This window comes from Lissotriton helveticus, chromosome 11 (genome assembly GCF_964261635.1).
Source record: "Lissotriton helveticus chromosome 11, aLisHel1.1, whole genome shotgun sequence".
In the NCBI taxonomy this organism is placed as follows: Eukaryota; Metazoa; Chordata; class Amphibia; order Caudata; family Salamandridae; genus Lissotriton; species Lissotriton helveticus.
The window spans coordinates 829126250-829147608 of record NC_136072.1 but is presented as its reverse complement, the minus strand read 5'-3'; the positions used below and the strand labels follow the sequence as shown (position 1 = coordinate 829147608).

General features: G+C 47.0%; 1 long non-coding RNA gene across 1 annotated transcript in view; it reads right to left on the bottom strand.

Annotated features, from left to right (window-relative positions):
• Positions 1-21359, bottom strand: part of LOC144792119 (uncharacterized) — a 486572-nt gene that overhangs the window by 317858 nt on the left and 147355 nt on the right. The window contains exon 2 of the long non-coding RNA XR_013602512.1: positions 19492-19585. This is a non-coding gene — a long non-coding RNA (uncharacterized LOC144792119). The remainder of the gene's footprint in view (positions 1-19491; positions 19586-21359) is intronic.

Genomic DNA, 21359 nt, shown 5'->3' with positions numbered 1-21359 from the left:
TGATGAGAAACAGATTTCTCTCTTACTTGCAGACCTTCGCTAAATGCTACTCTGAACAGAGCCGTGCGTTTCCCCAAATTCCTGCTCGGCGCCGGGCTGCTCCTAAATGACGGTGTCACCGGGCCGGCCCTGGAAACAAACACCACTGTGTGCGTGGTGGGGGTCTGGCTGTGTGTGACCTGGCGCGCCCGGCGCGGTACTTTGCAGCGTAGGATAGGTGGCGCACCAGGCGCAGCACTCTCCGGCGTCATGATGTCATAGGCATTTTGGTGCTGCTGCTGGCCTAACAATGAAGAGGCCTGCTCTCTCACAAAATAAAAAGTTCAGAAGTTCGGTTCCAATATATTTGTTTCTTGAAAATAAATGCCAGACTGACTCACCAGATCCAGGGGGGGGCAAGTGCCCCCTCTTGCCCCCCCCTGCGGACGCCCATGGGTATTGGGTCACCTTTGTGAGCCCCTGTATAGTGTACCATAGGTACCCAGGGCATAGGTGCATCCAAGGCCTACCTGGGGCTGCAGCATGTATTATACCACCCCTGGCTGGCCATTCAACCTGACACAACTGGCTGATCACTCAGCTGGGGCAAGGTCGTGTAATCACCCCTTGCTTAGGTATAGTATTCCTATACCTACCATTATATATAGACACAGATATACCTATAAGTCACTCCTACGGCAGGCCTTAGCAATCCTGGAGGCAGAGTGCTTGGTTTTATGTGAGATGGTGCTCTAGCATGAGCTGAGCCTGTCTGCAGCTTTCGGAACCATGTCCTTATAGGCATACCATATACTCTTAAGTGCATTATAATCCTCGCGGTTATTGCTAACTTTGGTTTGGCTTTATCAAAACATGTCGTGTAAGGTGTCATACGCTTTGGAATACTACCCCCATGCCAGTTCTGGCGGCGGGGGTAGCATTCCACCCTTCCAGAAGGAGAAGACATGTAGTTGTAGCTTTATCCGTTTAAAGTTAAACAGAGCCTCAGCATCACAAAATGGATGCTGCTGCCACAGACACGAGTCTGACCTCCTGCTGCTGGATGAAACTCCGGCAGGAAAGGCCTGGACAATAGGTTTCCTCCTTGGGAGGTGCGAGCACCTCCCCAGACAGGCTCTTGTGTATTGGGGCAGGGTGGGTTGAATGAAATGAGACACTGCCTGGGGCACACAAGGTGCCCCATGCATAGCCCGGTTCAAACCAGTTGCTGGGGCACTCCAGCCCCAGCTCTGGCGCAAAACTGGACAAAGGGAAAGGGGTGTAATCACCCCCTTCCCAGGTCCCACCCATAGGAGGGACCTAGCAGGTAATCCAGCCCCTCAAATCAGTATATAGGTAGGAGCTGAGTCTAGAGACTTTAGATTATCCTGAACTGAAACTCTGAAACGAAACTCTGGACCTTCAACATCCTACTGCAACTAGAAGACTGAAGAATCTCCCTTGTGGTCAAGGAGTGACCACCCTGTGCAAACAGGCACCACCAGTAACTTGCCGGTTTGCTTCGTCGACGCTCCAGCCGGATCACGACGACCTAGCGACGCAGTCTCTGGACTTCCAGACTTCTCTGACTCCGACCCACATCCACAGCAAAGCTGAGACCCGTGGCGGTCACGAGAGACGTGGGACCGGACATCCTGCAAGACCTGCTTTTTTGTGCAGCTTCTGAGGCGTCCTCGAAGTTGTGCATTGGGGTTTGAGAAGCCCCAACCCCGAGCCGTAAGTGCACCGAAGCTCAGTCCTCCACACTCCACGAGTGCCGCGTGGGGCCTGTGCCTACATTTCTCCTCGACGCGTCTTCGCGGTTGCTAGCCCGTTGGCTAGTGGCCTTCCTGAAGACATCACCTTGAAACAACACTGCTTGCCTGGTTGCTCTGGGCTTGCTCCTGCTTTCCTGTAAAGGGGAAGCTCCCCAGACCTTGATGGTCTGAACAAGAAGCTGATCTTCCCTTTCTGCGTGGGTTGCCTTTGCCAAGGCTTGTTGACTCCAATCCGGAAGCCGACACCGCCAACAGCGAGATCCTTTGTGAGACAGTCCGGATCCAGCTCCTGGTCATCGTCGACGCCTCCTGGTCCACGTGGCTGCAGAGACAAGCTTCGCATCTTTACCTGATTGCATCTCGACATCGCCTGGTTCCTTCCTGGTTACTTCCCAGTCACTGGCTAGTGACCCAGACTCTGTCCCCTCTGCTTTCAGGTTCTTCTTGACTCCGGTCCACCCTTGGATCCACCCGGACATCTTCCTCCTGGTCGCCTGCAGCATCTTCTTGCGGCTCTCCATAGGATTCGACGACGAAACCCGACACAACTTCACACCTATGCACCCAGCTTCCCTGGGTGAGGTAACTCGAGTACTCCGGTGCTCCGGTGGGTAGTAACAATCCAAGTGTCCTAGTTTAACTGGGTTTTCCCGTGGTCCATCCGGAAGTGTCCTAAATCATTGACTTTCTATGGTGTGTGTTTAGACACTGCAAACACGTCCTGTGGGTCTCCTACTCCCAAGCCTTTGGTAGTCCTGTGTAGCCTCAGCTATTCTCTAGGCCCTAGGCCTATTCACCTTTCCTGCAGTGGTTCTTATACCACTCCCTTAGTATATGGTTCGTGAGGCCCCTAGGGCTGAATTGTATTTGTGCAACTTATAGTATGCTTATTGAGTAACTTGTGCTGTATCTCGAACTCTGACCCTAGAAAGAGTGCAGAGGGGTTGTGTTAGTAATAAATACATATATATTTGATATATACCTTGTGTGGTGTCCTTTCATCTGGTATTCAAGGGATTATTATTGGTAAAACAATTGGCTTCACATGCTCTCTTAGGTGTTAGCCTAAGACTGCTTTGTCCATGCTACCACTAGGATAGCTGGTCTATAAGGTTGACTTTACAACCATCACCATAAGGCAGAGGTCTTCAATCTGTGGGGCGTGACCCCCAGGGGGGTCGTGGAGTCCTGGGAAGGGGGTCGCAGATTCTGCCAGAGTGCAGTTCCTGGCGTCGGGCTGATCGAGGGTGCTCAAGGCGGAGGCCGCCTAATTCACACCGAGGTGTGAAAAACATCAAAGCCTCGTTAACAATTAAAGGTCTTTTAAAGACCTGTGATAGTACTCTGGTGTGCCTTTGTGTGTGTCCAAGCTGTTTCAGCCAGGCTGACATACAGGAGCTGGGGGGGGGGAGGAGGCTGTAGCCCTTTGAGTTCAATGGACTTAGCTGTGGGTTTATTTTTACTTTTAACGTTTTATATAGCACTAGTTTAACCCGTAGGTATCAGAGCGCTTTACAAATACACAGTAAACAGCAGAAGGACAGCAGAAGGACATTACAATCATATCATTGGTTCAAGTCCCACGAGCCCTCATACCTGGCGCCTGTGCAGGAGAAATGTGGCTGAGAGTCTGTTCTTCATGGTGAGATGTTTTCACAGCCGGCTGCCACCCCCCCAAGCAGGGAGGCACAGAGATGCCTTCCCATGAGAGAGGAAGACGAAGCAGAGAGATACTGACCCCCCATGAGAGAGGCACAGACAAGGTGGGTGAATGAATGATGGGTGGATGGATGGATGAAAGGGTGGACGGATGAAGGATGTATGGATGGATGGATGAAAGGGTGGATGGCTGTATGGATGGACGGAAGGATGAAAGGGTGGACGGATGTGTGAAAAGGTGGGTGGATGAGTGATGGGTGAATGGATGGATGTAAGGGTGGATGGATGAAGGATGGATGGAAGGATGAAAGTGTGGATGGATGGATGAAGGATGGATGGATAAAAGGTTGCATGGATGAATGATGGATGCATGGATGGATGTGTGAAAAGGTGGGGGATGAATGATGGATGGGTGGGTGGATGGATGGATGAAAGGGTGTGTGGATGAAGGATGGATGTATAGATGAAAGGGTGGATGGATATATGGATGGAATAATGAAAGGGTGGATGGATTAATGAAAGGTTGGATGGATGAAGGATGGATGTATGGATGGAAGGATGAAAGGGTGGATGGATGAAGGATGGATGTATGGATGGATGGATGGATAAAAGGTTGCATGGATGAATGATGGATGGATGTGTGAAAAGGTGGGTGGAAGAATGATGGGTGGATGGATGGACGGGTGGATAGGTAAAGGATGGATGTATGGATGGAAGGATGAAAAGGTGGATGGATGAAGGATGTATGGATGGATAAAAGGTTGCATGGATGAATGATGGATGGATGTGTGAAAAGGTGGGGGATGAATGATGGATGGGTGGATGAAAGGGTGGGTGGATGGATGTATGGATGAAAGGGTGGATGGATATATGGATGGAATAATGAAAGGGTGGATGGATGAAGGATGGATGTATGGATCTATGGATGAAAGGGTGGATGGATGAAGGATGGATATATGGATGGATGGATAAAAGGTTGCATTGGTGAATGATGGATGGATGTGTGAAAAGGTGGGTGGAAGAATGATGGGTGGATGGATGGACGGGTGGATAGGTAAAGGATGGATGTATGGATGGAAGGATGAAAGGGTGGATGGATGATGGATGTATGGATGGATAAAAGGTTGCATGGATGAATGATGGATGGATGGATGGATGTGTGAAAAGGTGGTGGATGAATGATGGATGGGTGGATGGATGGATGAAAGGGTGGGTGGATGAAGGATGTATGTATGGATGAAAGGGTGGATGGATATATGGATGGAATAATGAAAGGGAGGATGGATGAAGGATGGATGTATGGATGGAAGGATGAAAGGGTGGATGGATGAAGGATGGATGGATGTGTGAAAAGGTGGGTGGAAGAATGATGGATGGACGGGTGGATAGGTAAAGGATGGATGTATGGATGGATGGAAGGATGAAAGGGTAGATGGATGATGGATGTATGGATGGATAAAAGTTGCATGTATGAATGATGGATGGATGGATGGATGGATGTGTGAAAAGGTGGGTGTGTGGATGGACGGGTGGATAGGTAAAGGATGGATGTATGGATGGAAGGATGAAAGGGTGGATGGATGAAGGATGGATGGATGTGTGGAAGTGTGGGTGGATGAATGATGGATGGATGGATGTGATGAGGTCTAACAGGCGCATTTATGGTTGTCGATAGTTGTTTATGATGAGGAGTACCAGTTTCTAGAATCTTTTGTCGGAAGGGGGTCCTTACGCCTAAAAAGGTTTTACAAGGGGGTCTCGGCATCAAAAAGTTTGAAGACCTCTGCCATAAGGGTTGTTTGGACTGGTGCAAGGTGCTCACTAGAATAGTGAACATCATATACCAGGCCAACTTCTCACACGGTGTTGCTGAAAAAAGTGCAATGGACCACTTAGCCGCTCCATTCTGCTGGGTCAAAACAGAAAGTATGCACCCTTCTCTTTCGTGACTGGTAAAACAAAATCTTGTAATTAGGCATTCCAGAGCAGGCGCAGCACACAAACTGTGCCTCAGCTTTAGGATGCATGTATTCATCGTTTGAGGGCAGTGAGTCCCTGACATCATTGTGAGCCAACCTCTGTAGATGCTTAGCAAGCAAGGACAAGTTTGGAATCCACTGGCAACAGTAGCAAGGGAATGGCCAGGCAATTCAAATACACCCCACTTTATCCATACCACTAACCACACCAAGCACAAGAAGCAAGTAAATCTATTGCTTTCACTCATTATCCTCCTTCCTTCCATCTTGTTCCTTTCTACTCAGCCCTCCCTTCTTCTTTCCACCCACGCATCAATATTCCATCCTTTCAACCTTTCATATATACATACATCCTTTCATGAAATTACGCAGCAATATCTCCATCTAGCCATCCATTCACTCATTCACAAATCGATTCTTTCAATTTTCCATCTATCCTTTCACCATTACATCAATTTATTCATTCTTTCTTTCACGTTTGCTTCCTTATTCTTTTCACATTTTCATCCTTTCTCCACCTGTTCTCACATCTACCCATCTTCTGTCTCTCAAATTTACGTTTTTTTCTACTTCCTCTTTTCATCACTTTTTTTATTTTATCATTTACAAAAAGCAATGTAAATTATGAGATACAGCATGAATCGAATGTGTAAAACTAAATGGTTAAAATCCATGCGATGATCATTTAAATAAAAAATATGAATTGGCACAACATTTGTAGCCCAAACGGGCTTAATAGCGTCTGGAAAGGCTACGGGCCAGTGATAGGAGAGCAGAAAATATAGGTATAGGCAAGTATACCTAAATTTGTCTCAGTCCGAACAGAACTAACTCGACTACATTGGCTCCCAGTAAAACAGAGGGTTCGTTTTAAGGCCCTCTGTATAGCCTTCAAGGCCCTTAATGGTATTGGCCCAGACCACTTGAGGCAGAGATTTAAATGGTATATCCCTGGTAGGGCGCTTCGATCCCTGGGTGCTAAATTGGTCCAAACACCGACCTTCAAGAAAGCCAGCTGGGGAGGGAGGAGCTTCATCACCTGCACATCCAAGGCGTGGAACGAGTTGCCGTTCCACCTGAGGAACGCTGCTAATTTGTCCTCCTTCAGAAGAGGCCTGAAGACCTGGCTTTTCTCTCTCTAATGGCATTGACTTATGTTTAGGCCTAGCTCAGCGCCAGGACACACACGGGTAATCATGCGCTTCTTATAAATTCCAATAACGTAACATAGCATAAATATTACTTTTTGTATTTGTTCGTTTCTCTGTAAATTACCCCATTGACATCATTTCCTCACTTCCATCTCTCCATTTCCTTTGCCTCTGTCATCATATTTCCTAAGTAGTATTCTGTATGAGCACATAGTCTGCAGCCGTGTAGATAGAAAAGACACATACGCAAGTAATTAGCATTTCAGTGGGACCCAGTTCACGAGACCATGGGGTCAGTGACAGTCCCAGCTTAATTGGGGGGGTTCACTACGTCACTGAACAGCAGCCAGTCATTGTCAAAAATAACCTCACTTTTATCTGTGTAACTGGTGAGTTCATTCTCAAAATGCCAACATACCAACCAAGAACTTTATTGTGGAATCTGAACACAAAAAGATACTGACTATCCTCATGTAGAGGAATTGAGAAACGTGCTGCACACAAATCTATTATAGTAAATCACTCAGCTTCTGTGGGAATCTGCAATGAAGATACTGTAGGATTCCGCACCATGTGACAACATCAAATCTTTATATAATTAAAGCTGTGAAGGTCTTATACTATCCACCATTTTCCGCTCTTTTTTATTCCAATGATCGGAAGTTGTATGGACTCCCTAGCACTTGTTTTAAAATACCCAACTTCACGATACTGTAAATCAAACTACAGCAATCTCTTAATATCCCTTTACTGACTCATCTGGAATTTGCGTAGTCATCATGATTTTTGACCAAATGAGTTATTTCTGGGAGAACTTTCTTTTCAAATGCTCAATAACCCAATTATATTTCTCCATACCAATTGGGAAAGGCTGATCAATTGTGGTTATTGGTTTGGCCACTGTACTATAGGCTTATGCTCAGCCCACAAATCTCAAGGTGCAACAAGTGAAAATAAAGCATTCAAGTCTGCCCAAAGCACTTTTGAAATAGTTACTGTTCTTTCTTCATCAGTATAGCACTTCTCATGCTCCTCTCTGAGATTCGGAAAATTCTTTGTAGATGTAATAAAATTCACTGCTTGACCTAAATATATGCACATATGCTCCTCCCTGCACTTCTCTAAACTGAACCATTTTTCAAAAACTCTACATTCAGAATCACTTGCACTAACATTTTTCTTTGTTTTACTCTTTTTCAATGTTTAAAGCTTATCAGAAGCATGTTTCCATTCTTCTCTGTACCTTGTCACAGCTACCCATTTCATCAATCTTGGCCAATAACTCTCTAAGATTTATCCAATTGCTCAAGCTTTTCAAATGCATTGTGTTCACGTTCTCCTGCTGCTGAACCTAAAAATGCTAATTCTATGTCAGGACCGGAGGAAAGGATTATGCCTTTATCTTCTTTCGCTTTAATTCAATAATGTCAAACAGAAGCCATTTTACACTTTTCTAAAACTACATTTCCCATGAACCTAAGGACAACAAAGAACAGCTTGTCAGTCCTTTCATCATATTCACAACACAGAACCTAACATAGTCCTTCTTCCCCGCTTGGACTCCCTCTATCTTCACTGTTCCGCAACCAGTTAAGTGCTCTTACCCCTTCTCTGGGGTTTTTTCTCCTCAGACTGTGTGTGAGTTGTCAGTTTGAGCTATAATTGTATTTTTATGCAGTGCTTTAAATGGGCCGGTACTCACCGGTACTGAGTAACGGCACTTCTAATTTTTACAGCTGAGTACCAGCACTTCTCTGCTACCAAGGAGAGTACTGGTACTCATCAAAGGTAGGCTCATTGTTGCTTTGGCTCACGGGCACGAACAAGGCTGTCTGACAGCCAAAGTGTCTCTAGCCCAAGGGAAGCCACCTCATCTGCTCATCTGCATAATATCCGGTGTTCACCACCACGCTGTGTTTGACAGAGCAGGGCCTATTCAGGCCCAGTGCTGTCAATCACATTCACACCATGGTGTGCATTTGTGCACACACTCGAATCCAGCCATCCTGCTGACAGCAGCAATTAAGAAAGCCACAGGAGATAAGGGGTGTAAAATGGCCGTTATCCCACCTGAGTCTTTTGTGTGAGTGTCTGTCTGCTTGTGTCTGGGTGTTTGCCTGCTTGTGTGCGCATGTTTGTATGTGTGTGTGTGTGTGTGTGAGAGAAAAAAAGCCAGTGAAAGTGGGAGAGAATCCAGACACTAGGGAGGTATTTTAAAGGACATTCTTGGAATGTTTTGTGTGAGCATTGCTGCTTGTTTCTGTGAGTGCGCACTCAAGAATATATAAGTATTCAGCCACATAGTAGAAGTGTCTTAAACGTCTTGACCTTAGCCCCGCCTCTAGCCCCGCCACTTGCTACACTCATAGCTCATTTTAAGAGTACCACTACCTGCACTTATTTTTTCCTATTTAAAGCACTGTTTGTATGGCTATTGTATGATTTACCGCGCTTGGTATCGCTGGTTTGAACTTTTTCTTTCAGATTCCAGATCGGATCCGCATTAGCTCTCCTTATGTGACCAGACCCATCTCTGTTGGTGCGGTGCAGCTTCCGCCCTCTAGAGGACACTGCTGTGGCACATCTCACTGTCTCCACGCAGCGCATCTCATTCACCATTCAGCAGTGGTGAGAGCGCATTGCTGAAGCCTGCGATCCGCCGAGCCTTGTGCCCCGCTGTCCAGAGTGACGCCTGGTGCATACCGGGTCTGTAGTTTCATTCAGTTTACGCCCCCATTGGGGGTCTGTGTTATACTTGCACTGACGTCCTGTTTGGGGCTGTATTGCACTTGAGACTCAGAGGCCTTCTTGGGACACCTCCCGGACAATGTAGCCTGTGGCCACAAGGGTGTGTGCGTGTCCCCCCGACTGTGAGCATTTGGCCACCACATCTGTCTGGGGACAAACCAGCATTAAAAGATTGCACATGCGTGTGCCTAATACTTGAAATACAGCTCTTTCGTGCTGCTGCCCAGCCTGCTAGTAGTCAAAGAGGCCCGTACTTGTTGGTGGCACCAACTAATTAATTGAGTCAGGTATGGATTTGCCACAGGCTACCTATGAGGAGGAGGATTCGCTAGCATATTTACAATGGGATGAGGATTTCTATGAGCGGTCAATGACCTGATGGGGCCTATGGAGCAGCCACTTGCTGATAGGCTGGCGCGGGAATGCGCCAAGTTAGCTAAAGCCCGATCCCTTGCCCCAGAGAAGCCCCCACCCCAAGAGACTGCCTGCCCCAAGGGAGAGTCCCCACCCAAAAAAGAGGTGTGAGGAAGGGGTAGATATGAATGCGTGTGTGTGCCTTAAGTAAACATTTCTGGCCAAGTCGGCCCCCTAAGAGGCCCCTATTGACCCTGTCCCCTCTCCCCCTGAGAACCCGCACTCTGATAGCCAGGACCAACAAGATGAGGAATCACCTGGGGACTCTGATGATGACACCGGATCCTCAAGACCTCAGTGCCTGGCTTCTGATCGACCCCCCTCCCAGGGGGAGTTAGATCCGGACGGTATGATCCACCCGAGATCGGCAGTGGTACAAGAGCGACTGTTCGGGGACCCCTTTGTGAAAGAACTTGGTAAGTTCGGAGTGACAATCACCTCACTGGACAAAGCGCAGTCTAATATCAAGTGCAGATTTACTCCTTGGAGTTTCCAGGGGGCTGGTCGAGGCAGTGGCAGCTTGACCAGCCGTCCATCCTACCAAACCCTTACCACGCGACAAGTCTCCAGGCGCAGCCAATATCAGAATAATGTGTGCTTCAATAACTTCTACTCATTGAGAGGATAACAATCCCACCGTAGAAGAAGATACAGAAGCCATACTGGCAGTGCAGGTGCAAGCAGTAAGTGTCATTCCTTTCACGCAGATTATGGTGGGAGGGCACCTGGCAGGTTTACTTCCGGGCTGAGCTTCCATCACCTCGGACGCGCGGGTATTGCAGACCTTTCATGGCTTCACATAGAGTTTTACGGTCATCATTCTCAGACGACCTGGCAAAGGTCCATTTGTTTCTCTGCCAGAGACCCAGCACTCATAGACAAAGCGGTCTTGGCTCTTCTCCACAAAGGAGCTATTTGGCAGACAACTCCGCATCCCAACGGGTTTTTAAGACACATTTTCCTAGTAGACAAATCCGAACGGGCACAGGCCTGTGATCAACTTCAGAGACTTCAACGAGTTGTCTGTTTACTGCCACTTCAAGACGGAAGGAATTCATCTCCTCAGGGATGTGTTGCTTCCATCAGACCTGAAGGATGCTTACTTGTCCATTGTGGTTTCCCTCCACTCACATCACGGACTCCTGCAATTTCTGTGGGGAATCCAGATTTTTGAGTTCACGACATTCCCTTTAAGCCTATCATCGGTGCCGTGGTGCTTCACCACGGGTCTCAAGCCAACAGTGGAGTTCCTCAGGGCACAAGGCACACTGTTAATTGTATACCTGGACGATATGTTGCTCATGGCGGAATGTCCCCAAAAATTGACTTCATAGTTGTAGTTGGCGTCAAACCTTTTTCAGAGTCTGGTGTTTGTAATCTGTAGGAAGCAGGCTCTCTATATTCTATACCAAAGTAAGGTATAGTGTGCACAGAGTTCAGTGGATCCCCAAAGGCTTACAGAGGTAAAAGTAGATAATACCTTACTCTCTATTTGTGGTAGTTTGGTCGAGCAGTAAGGCTTTGTCAGAGGGTAAAGTTAAGCATTTATTGTACACACTGAAATGATGTCACACACTCAAAGACTGAACTCAGACCAATTGTTTGTAGTTGTTTGAGTATTTTATTTTTAGAACCAAACAGGACTTGGTACAGGTAAGTAAAATTGTACTTTTCAAAACAGGTTGATCAGAATATGCAAGCTGGATGAAATTGACTTTGGTACAGGTTTGTAAAACATTTAATGAGTTGGTACTTGTAATTACTTTGGGATTACTTTTTAAATTAAGTTTTAGACTACTTTTTCTACTCAGTGTGGTATGCCTAGATATCACACTGGGACATTTCCTAGACAAAGTTAAGTAAAGTATTTTGACATTAATACACAGTTGCTTAGGTTTCCATACAAACACAACTCAACACTTGGAACGTTTTCAGAGGAAAAACAGTCAATGAAATCCTATGAAGGAAAATGTAGTTATTTGTTTGCAGGTAAGCAATCGGTCTTTACGGTTGAGTTTCTGGGGTTAGAACAAAGGTTCCCCCAGGGTCAAGGATGAACTCACAGAGCACCCTCAGCGGCGCTAAGGCGACCAGGTTCTGAGGCCCAATGTTAGACTATGAGGCTAGGGGCCATCAGTTGGTGGCTGCTCCGGGGCAAGCCAAAGGGTTGAGGGAACAAAGCTCCTAGGTTTAAGCTCAGGGCAAAGGGGGTTATGAGTTAGCACACAAGGTGCACCCAAAGTGGCACAGGGGCGGCCAGATGCAGTGTGCTGATTTGGCATCGGGTGCCCTGTTGGTTTCAATGGGAGATCTCTGGACAGAACAAACACTACAGGTTTGTGCAGGGAGGCTTCCTGGAGGCGACTACCAGTTGGAGAGTTCAGAAAGAGGCTGCAGGCGTCGTTGGGAGGCTTGAGGTAGGCCAGGATCACTAGATCCCAGGTCAGGTTTGCCTGGGGGACCTCCTCGTGGTGTTGGGCCACTCAAACTTGGGCCACCGATGTAGTGCAGATTTGCGGATTTGAACGGAGTGGAGTCTGGTTCTTGAGAAAGTCCGGTGCTCACAGGAAACAAAGTCTTTGCACGAAAGGTCGGGCAGGTCCTCTGGGTTCTGGGGGCTGCACGCTGCAGGCCATGCCGGGATTCCACTGGAGCAGGTCAAGGTCAGGACAGGCCAGCTGAGCTGGGGCAAAGGCATTTGGTGACCTCCCCTTCTTCCTTCAGGACGGCTCTTCAGTCCTTCCTCTTCTTCTTCTTGCTTGTCTAAGGAGGCATGGTTCGGGGTTGCCCTAAATACTAAATGTAGGAGTGTTTCAGGTAAGTACAGGTTGGAAACAATGGGTCCCTTCCTTGGGGTGGGTACACTCCCTATTATGTCACCCTCCAGTGGGAGGAGGGTATAAGCCTCTCTCTGGTTGGCTGAGTCCCCCATCTTCAAGATGGCAGGGACTGAGAGTTGTGCTTCGCCTCGCCTCCTTCAGCTGAGGGGTGGAGTTGGCAAAGGTGCGCACACCTCTCCTCCTATCTTGGTTATCCAGCCGATTCTCTCTCCCAAAGTGGAGGGTTAGAACCAATGGGGGCTCGTTGCTGGGAGCAGCAAAAGGCTGGGTCAGCTCACAATAGTGGCAAGCCTTTGAAGCTTCCCCTTCGTGAATCCTGCCCATCCTGAGGGAGGCGGCTGAGACACTCTGCCCAGGATGTGCTTTTTTCCAAGATCCGAGAGCAGGAGGCTCTTCACCCAGGGGTCCAATCACAGGTCTGGGGGTGGCAGCTGGCAAGCAGCCACTCAGCCAGGATGCTAGAGGTAGGTCGTTTGAGTGCATTTGGAATTAAATCCCACTCTGGCATCAGTGTGGGTTTAATGGACTGAGAAGTTTGAAACCATACTTTCCAGAATTCAGTAATGCCATTATGGTACTGTGGAGTTAGTAATGACATGACCATAGACTCGTTATGGCTTTACTGTACTTACAATGTCTAAGAATAAACTTAGAAACTGTAGGGTTACAGTGCTCATGCAATTGTACCCTCACCTGTTGTGGGAAATAAATGGGATCTGCTTTAATGGTTAGCCCTACTTTTGCTTGATGTGATGCTGTTTCTGGCTAGTCTCACTGAGGTCCTGCTAATCAGGACCCCAGTCTCTGTGCTTTCTCCCCCAAGTTGGTTTTGAAGGTGCTTAGGTATATGCCAGATTGGACACTGGTGCAACATTATCAGTCCCTAGTATATGGTACTAAGGTATCCAGGGCATAGGTACACCAGGGGTCCCGCATGAGCTGAAGCATGTATTAAACCATCCATGGGAGACCACTCAACTTGTAACTACAGGCCTGCCATTGCAGCCTGTGTAAGCGGATGCTAGCACCACCTACAAAAGATATAGGTTTACCTATATCTAAGGTCACTGCACTTAAAACCTATAAGTCACCCCTAAAGCAGGCCTTACACTCCTGAAGGCAGGATGCTGGGTTCTACATGTGAGGGTGCCCCCGCAATGAGCATGACACCCCTACAGCCCATGGAATCTCCCGGGTTGTAAGTGAGACAGCAATATGACGCATAGAGGGGCTCAGCGTCATTATGCAGTGACCATCTTGAAACTGGCTGTAACAAATCCTATTATGTTTGGTATTAAACATGTTGGAATCATATCCCCACACCTTAAACAATGCGGGAGGTATGATTCCATGCACCGTAAAGCTCCTTTGGGAGGCCCTTAGTGCTCCTGGTACCAGTCATCCAGACCTGGACAGCAACCTAGGGCTGCTGCTAGCAATAGACATGTTTCTGCCCTCCTGCTACTGAGCCAAGCTTGGGCAGAGGAAGGCAGAACAATAGGTATCCTGTCACAGGGAGGTGTGACCACCTCCCAGACGGAGTTTAGTGTATTGGGGCAGGGTGGGGGCGTTTGCCAGCACCACATTGTCTGCGTGCAGGGCACACTTGGTGCCCCCATGCATAGTCCAGCTCAAACCAGTTCAGGGAGCCATTTCCTCCCACTCTGGCACAAAACTGGACAAAAGACAGGGAAGTATCCTTCCCCTTGTTCAGTCCCACCTTAGGGAGGAACCCCTGTATGGTCCCAACCCTTTCCTTAAGGTATTTAAGAGCTTACCTAAGGGTATGTCCCTAGATTTGTCGTGGGACAAGATACATTTTCGACACCACCTCTTCTTCCACATTCTGGGCTATCTGGACTTCGCTCTGGGCATTAAGGCTGCAACAGGGAAGACTCCAGCTACTCCTGATCGCCTTGCCCTGCTTGTCTGCTGCAACGTCCTTGCCTGTGCACCATACAGGACCCTTCCAAGGCCTGTGGCCATCCAAGACACCTGAAGGAATCTCCCTTGAACTGAAGGAGTCATTTCCCTGCATCTGCAGGCACTGCAACTAAGCTGACTGGTTTGCTGATCCTGGGCTCCCACGGACTCTGAAAGGCTCTGCAACACAGGTTGTGGTTCCTCTCGAGGTCTGCCCTGCCCTCTCATCAAGTTTGAGTCTAGTATCCCTCATCGGAGCCGCAGGAACCGAACCACTGTGCACCGCGTGGATTTGTAGTTGCAATGGCTTGTTGGCTTCCTTCCACCAAGATCTTCAGGCTCCAAGTAGGCCCCAACCTTAAGCATCTTCGGTGACCAAGATCTTTGTCCTCACCGCATCACCAGCATCGTGGGCTTGCATCTTTGGAGAGCTGCTCGAGGTCGTCTCTTGACTCCAGTGCCTCCGGCCTGTGGGTCCTCTTGAGGGTCATCTTTGAATTCTTTGACCTCCACTGATTGCTTGGGTCCTCCCCTGACTCCCCTGCTTGTGGTGAGTCTCCTGGACCTTGCTGTTCCCGCCATTGCACCTTCATCAACTTCCACATTGGAAACAGTTGCCAAGGCTTGTTGGTGCTCCCGACAGACACCGACCCCTCAACTCTCGACATCCAACATGGGATAGCTCTTATCCAGCTCCTGGTCATCCATAGCATCGCCTGGTCCACGCAGCTGCAGTTTCAAGGTCACTGGCAGCTTCCCCACAACAATCGACATGTGTGGGCATTTGTCTTCCGTGCCTTCTGGTCACTCCTGAGTGGCATAGACTCTGTCCCCACTGTTTCCAGGTTCTTCTCATCTTGAATCCACCTTTGGGTTCCACCGGACATTTTTATCTTCTGCAGCAGCGGCATCTTCCTGATGTCCTCCACTGAGTTTGACAGCGGTTTCCGACACCTATGCACCCGGATGCAGGTATCTCGATTCTTAAGGTATCCATGGGTGGGGTGGCTCTCCAAACTTCTGTCTTCCACTGGGTTTCTTCAGGGTCCACTGAGAAGGCTTCATCTTCTTTAAAATTGCAACTGCGACTTACCCATTGACTTGCATTGATCCAGCGGTCATGTTCCCACACTGCAAACGGACTCCGTGGGGCTCCTGGTTACTTACGTTGGGTGGTTCCCTGGGTCCCCAGCACTTCTACGTCTGCTGGGTATACTCTTGACTTGAGTCATGGTTTGCATACCACTATTTTAGTACATGGTTTGGTCTCCCACAGGTGACCACTGGATATTTCGTACTACTTACTTGTTTCTATTGCAAATAATTGTGTGTATTGTGTATATCTCTGGCTAGGCGATAACTGTATGTGCTAGTGAGTGTCTTATAATAAATACATATTTTTTTATAAATACACTATGTGGGTCTTTTTCACTTACTCTCTACCTATGGGATAATGTTGTGGTAAAACAAGCTTCTTTACACTCCTTCTGGACTAAGCCTGAAGGCTGCTCTCCACAGCTACCAATTAAGGAGCTTTCTAAGGTTGTTTAAGACCACTAAAATCATCATAAGGGTTGTCTGGATTGGTGCAAAGTTCCACTTACATAAGTGTACACTTACATACGTGTATACTAAAAATGCTTCTCACACCAGTGGCATAATGCACCCAGCTAGACGGGTGTCTCACCTATACCATAGGCAGTGGGTTGTAGGCATGGCAAACAGATATGTGTGCCATGTCGACTCTTCACTTTTCCCTGCACCAAAGCACGCAGCTTGCAATGGCAGTGAGTGTGTGTTAAGGTCCTGGGCCTCTACGGGTGGCACAATATTTGCTGCAGACCTTGAAGGCCTTCCCTGGTCACAGTGCCTTTGGTACCCATAATACCTTTTACAAGAAACTTATATGTGGCCAGTGAGATGCCAATTGGGGGTACAGAGGTACAGTTTTAGGAAAAGAACACAGGCTCTGGGTACTTGATTAGCAAGTACCCAGGGCCCACTTAGTCAAGGAGAATCAATCATCAGGTAAAAAGCTGATGGCAACCATGCAAAAAGGGGCACTTTCCTACATAATCTACTGTCCACAATCTCTTCTCTCTTCTGCCCAAAGACAACCTTCTTAGGATTCATTGTGGATTCCACATCCACATTGCGAAGCCTACCCTCCCGTAAAATGGTGAAAATAAGGCACAAACTCCAACAGATGTTGGCCAAGTTGCACACCTCCCTCAAGCAAACTGCCAACTTAGTAAGCCTACTCTCTTCGTCTAGACATGCAATTTTTCTGGGGCCTCTTCACTATCGGTCCCTGCAATGTCTGAATACACACCGCTTGTAGAAAGGACTGACATATGCCGAATTGGTGCCCCTGACAGACGAAGCCAGAGAAGAGACCAGTTAGTGACTCATCCATATGGAGGCATAGAACGGGTGGGCAATCTTCAGATCCACTCCTGATTTGATAATCAAATCAGATGCCAGCCGATCCAGCTGGGGTGCCCACTGTATTTCTCCGCAGGAGGGGGCTGGTTATTAGAAGACCAGGACTTACTCGTCAATTGCCTGGAACTCCTGGTTGGGTCATCCGTGGTACAGTGTTGGACTAAAAGATTGAATGCAGTCCTGCATCTTCTTAAAGATGGACAATGTCTCAGCGGTTAGATACATCAAGCACCTGGGGGAACCTGTTCCTGGGTACTAGCAGACATGACCAAGGATTTGGGGGATTTTTGCCCGGATATCAAATCTCAGTCACTGCGGAGTACCTTCCATGTCAAGCCAACCAAGTAGCGGATTGGCATTCTAGGCATCTCTAAGACTTCAGCTTATGGAAACTGGGTCATCTGGTCTTCCGGTGGATTGCCAGTGCATGGGGCCCCTTTCCACCAACCTGTTCAGGTCCTCGCCTCAATCATCAGCTCCCAAGGTTCTTCAGCTGGAGGCCAGTGCCTCAGGTGGCAGCGATGGACACTTTTCCCCCCTTCTCGGTGATCACCAGGGCATCGGCTCAGATCCGTTGGTAAGTGGTGGAGGTGGTCTTGATCACCCCCATTTGGAGGCTGCAAGTGTGGTTTCCAGTTCTTCTGGAACTTACCTGGGATTCTCCAATTAGATTCCCCTGTTTCCACACATTCGCCAGGCTTTGGATCAGTTGCTACATTGGCTGGTAGCAGGGGTTCCCTCCATCCCTCCAGATGATGGCATGGCAGGTTACAGGCAATGCTGGAGGCTCCCAGGACTTCCACACCATGCTGAGTTCCTCCTGGCCAAGGCCTGGGCAGACAGTACCTCCAAACATTACCGTTCATCCTGGCCAAGATGGGTTAATTGGTGTCTGCGATGGGGTCTGGATCCCGTGTGGTACAAGTCTTGAATTTTCTATCCAGCCTGGTGGAGGATGGGCTAGTGTTCCGTTCCATGAACGCATTTAAATCTGCCATATTAGCAGGGCTCGCCCCTGTAGACTGGGCTCCGGTAGGAGAGCATCCTTTTGTTTTCTGACGTCTGATAGGCATCCGTATTTCCCTCCCACCTTAACCGTGTTATTCCATGCTATGGGACGGTTATGATTAGCAATGTACCCCAATATAGGCCGGGGTAGTTATCTAACCTTTCACCTGCATTTACCCTGCCATTGTACTACATAACGGTTTTGATGCTGACCTTTTACCTAGTTAGGTGCTGCATAAATGTGTGGTTTTTCCCGAACACTAGCCTAGTTTATTATGCATGAGGATTCTCAGAATCAGAGCAGGATTACCATCTTCTGTAAAATAACTGTGTATAAGGTTCATCACTATAGTCATCCTCAGTCGACATGTCACAGCAAGGTAGAACCCCTGAGTGTACCTTTTGAGTATATAAGCGCCATATCTTTGCTAGGGCAGGCGGAGAAGAAAGATTTCCATTCTGACATGAGATGCTGAGGTTCCTGCACGCAGATACTCCAGCACGCAGTGGTCTGGCATCCCATGCGGGGTGTCCATCTCGAGACCAAGACGGGGTCCTTGGTTCTCCCACTTCAGGTAATGGGGTTGGTTTTAACCTATGGGGATTCTTGGCGATACACCTACATACATGCTAGGTTCATTTAGGTACATTTAGTTAGTGTTAGCAATGTAGGAGTACACAGTATTATGCACGTGTGTTTATATGCCTGCATAAATTCATTGTTTTAGCACTGTCTTAGAATTCTACCATCTATTTACTCTGTTGGTGCTCAGAACTGTATATATCTGTTTCTGTCTTATGGCTATTGCAGCACACGTATTTTACACTAGAATGAAGCTGGTTCAATAAATGCTTATTGAAAACGTCCCAATAGTTTATTCTGTGTTTCTCTCTGAGACAAAATGAGCACAAGTGACTGAGCGAAAAGTACTGTACTGTTTTCATGAGCCCTGAGGGGGCAGGGTTGTCATGTTCGATAGTTGCCAGAAACTATTTTCTCCCTGGTAAGAGGAGTCTTGCACACTTGAAGAGTGGTTAGGAGCGCAAACCACTCCTCTCCCTGTTTTGGCCAGCCCCGCCCCGCCCTGCCCTGAAAGCCCACTCACTAAAAAGAAAATGATAACAATACGTTATCATTTTCTTTTTGCTACTGAAGTCAGTGAGGCGACACTCCTCCGCCTTAGTGGAGGAGCCACCACTGGTCTGAGCATATATTCCCTTGGCTGACTGAGATTTCTCTGCTAAATTCCCAGCCATCCCTTCATATTTTATCACTCTAAACCTATATCAGAATCGGGCTTCTTAAGCAACTCATACATTCTCGCTCAGCCTTTAGCGCAAAGAGTTTTGATGATGAGAAGTTGTTGAAGGCAAGGTCTCCATTCTAAGGATCCTGTCACCTACATAGTCAGTTCTAGCATTCAGAGTCCACGTTCCTTAAAAAAACTAACACTTATGTGGCAGCCTAACCAAGTAGGGATTGAAGTGCCACTACTATGGAGAAAGGGGACATAATAAATGCAGGAGCTGTACAGTGACTTACAGCGAATAAACAGTACAGATTTACCTTCATGAGAGGTGATGTTGTGATATATACGGAAACATTCTGCACTGGAAAATCCCAAGGATGTAAAGCACAAGGTCAGGCCGAGCAGCACTTTCTGAAAAATATTGGAGAAAAGAAAGTCAAACAGTTCACAACAAAAGGTACAGCATTGAATCTGTATTGTTGAACCACTAGCCTTACATTACTCAAACAGACCAAAAACAACATAGGCAGCAAGTGAGGGCCTGGCCAAAAATAAATAAGGCCCAGGCTGCAACAGTATAACCTGATAACAGATACAAAACAGGTGCAATAGTGTATTCTTCCATTGCTGAACTTAGGGAACGAGGACCTTATGGCAAACAAATGCATTTGATAAAAGTGGTTGCAACGTATGCACCAACTTTTACCAAATACACTGTATTTTGCAAACCTAACCATGTAGTGATAGATTGATTTGCCAAATACAGAATCACAGTGGGAGCGAGGCACAGAGGGGGAGGGATTCGAAGCTCTTGGATGCTATGGTTGCAAAAGTGTACAGAATAATCTTTGGTCTCCCAACACAAGTCTCTCCAGCACAAATTCGGCTCGAGTTTGGTGTGCAAAAACAGACCATTGCAAGGAAAGGTGTGATAGTCATTTTCTGGGACAAAGTAAGGAAATCCAAACCAGGTACCCTAAACTGGCACTTGTGGACTGAGCTACAACAGAAAAAGTCATCACCAGCGGCAAAATATTTAGCAACAAGCGTGTCAACTCTGGGTCTTACCGAACTTTGGGCAACTCCCACAAGTCATTGCCTCCTTAAAAAACTAACAAAGAAAATAGTACGGAATGAATCTTAGATCGAAGACAAGGCAGCCCTAACAAGGAGGTCGCATGGCTGGATGATCCTGGGTACCTATTCCTCTCTGGCTGCACAAAAGTATCTAGCTTTGGGTTTTGCCAAACATACAAAAATTCAATTTTTAAAATACAGATTAGGCTTGTTGCCATGCACCAAGCACTTTCCACATTGGCTGAAAAACCAATCTGATTCTAATTGCCGTTTATGTGGGACATTGCAAGAAGATATGCTGCATCTCCTCTGCACATGTAAAGATCTAACAGAGAAAAGGAGACAGCTTCTAAAACCACTTTTTTTTTTATTTCAAGTCGTTTTTATTGAAGTAGAAAACAAAGGGAAAGACAATACAATAACTCTTCCATCACAGATATTACTTGAATCAGTTATTGATAGACAATTACGAAAAATGAAATGAAATATAAAGTAAATCAACTCTTGCTTGCATCATTGTGATACAGATACATACATAACACTCAGTGTGTGGAGGTAGCAGGGTAGGCCCTAACGAGCGACAACAAATGTACTCTCGGATAGTTCTAAAACCACTTTTTAACCAGAGAGGCATTGGCACACGGAGACAAGCTGTGTTAGCATGTTTTGCACCCGAGCACACGCAGCTTAATTGTCGCTATGTAAAATTTTTAAGACAAGTTGAGAAGAAAATGCTGTCAGAACAGCAATACAGCTGACAAGAAAAAAGATTGACGCTGTTATAACAATTGCCTATTCTTTTAATGTACTGTAAATACCATTTGGTTATAATGTCTTTTAACCGGTTTTAATTTGTAATGAGATATTTTGTAGCGATGGTTTTAAGTAACTATGCTAAATAAAATAAATTTGAATTTGAATCACAGTGGGTCACAATTCAACCTACCTCATAAATTTTAATGCAGTAGGTTCTGAAATTGCAATCCACTATGTTTCACTACCCATCACAAGGGTGGGGCTCAGCAGATCACCTTGCCTGTAAATGTCTTGTCTGTAAATGTCTTTAACTAAAGTATGAAGCCAATTTTCCTTAAAGGATAAGTAATAC